The sequence below is a fragment of the Littorina saxatilis genome, linkage group LG14, assembly GCF_037325665.1.
Source record: "Littorina saxatilis isolate snail1 linkage group LG14, US_GU_Lsax_2.0, whole genome shotgun sequence".
NCBI classification, from domain to species: Eukaryota; Metazoa; Mollusca; class Gastropoda; order Littorinimorpha; family Littorinidae; genus Littorina; species Littorina saxatilis.
This window is the reverse complement of record NC_090258.1, coordinates 40,223,954-40,225,690: the sequence shown is the minus strand read 5'-3', so window position 1 is coordinate 40,225,690 and position 1,737 is coordinate 40,223,954.

Below are 1,737 nucleotides of genomic sequence, written 5' to 3'. Positions count from 1 at the left end.
TGTGAAAACCGAAACAGAACAGCGCGATGACAGCCAACATTTCTATCCCCGACTGACAAACAGTAACACTGCATGTGAACTGACTTGGGTCAACGATCAAACCAGCACTTCCCGAACTGAATTTGTTGCGCTGCCAAATCATTATCGTGCGCAATTCTGGTAAAAATATAAAAAACGCTGGCGCTGGACCCGAGTACTCTTCAGACTGGCTCGCTCCCCCAGTATGAAAGTTTTTGTCTTGTGCACGTGGATTTAAAAAAAAAAAATATTTATTTATTTTACACAATTAAAAAAATTATTAGAGTAAAATAAAACATTAAAACGTTCATAATAAACAATAGTAAACAAGAATTAAAAAAAAAATAGACCGCCCATGCCGGGAATCGAACCCGGATCCCTTGGATTAAAAAAAAAAAAAAAAAAAATTATTTATTTATTTTACACAATTAAACAAATTATTACAGTAAAATAAAACATTAAAACGTTTATAATAAACAATAGTAAACAAGAATTTATTATAAAAAAAAACTATATAAAAAAATTAAAAAAAACAGACAGCCCATGCCGGGAATCGAACCCGGATCACTTTAGCCATAGTCGGAAACGTTTTCCACCAAGCCACCAATTCTATCATTCGCCAGTGAACTCAAATGCCTATACTCCTCGCGCACAGTGGTACACGCACGCAAAGCACGCACGCACGCAATAAGCCTGGTGTCGCTGTCGCTGGCTGGCTGGCGGATTAGCCGAACGGCTGTTCTATCCCACCGCGAATTGCGCCCGCCGTTAAGAGTGGATTTTGTGATTTATTTGGCATTTAGGTCCCAGGTAACATTATGAAGTTTTAATACGATCAATCGGACCTATTATCAAGTTAGTGTATCAACTTTTGAACGAACTGCGCCCAGTAGTTTCCCAGCAATAAGCTGTTAAGTCGAGACGAACAGACAGACAGACACACAATTAAAGTCTGCAGGACCCTAGTACTGCGTACTCGGGGATAAACTCGGTATGCCGAATTGAGTATAACGAAAGCCGATGTCAAATATACACAGGGATATTTTAAAATGACTTTCAAAATGTAAAAGCAGATAGCAGACCTTTTTATAAGCAATATGAATGACTGAATGTCCACATACAAGTCGAATGACGCCGTCCATTATGCTGACTCAAATGGGAACTAGCTTTGCGCATGAATTCATTGATATGAATTTCGACTGCGGAGGCTTTTGGCAAGCTGAAAACAGGCACAGGCAGGTTTTAGTGGAAAAAGTAAGTGTTTTTAATGAAAACGTCGGAGTAATGGGATAAATAGCTTACACACCTCGTCCTGAATATCTTGCATATTTTCCCTCGATCGATTTTCAGGTGATTACCTCGCCTTCGACCCTCGGGAAAATATGCAAGATAATCAGAACTCGGAGTGTGTAACCTATATTTATCATTATCATTGAGTGCTCCGTAACAATTCGAATGAATCTATCGTTTTTAACTCGGTAACCTTATTTTGGGGAAATCGATTTTCGGGGGTAAATGTGTTGTGTGTTGAACTGTGGAGACAATACCTCATGTAAAATCAATCTGGGTGTTGAATATGGTAGGGAAATGAATGGCCTTTCCAGTCATATAACTATTTTTTACAATAACGGCCTCATCACAAAGATCTGAACTAAAGCGCATCTGCGTAGTTTTTTGTTTTGTTTATTTTTTTGACGGGCAGTATAGAAATTCATGGAG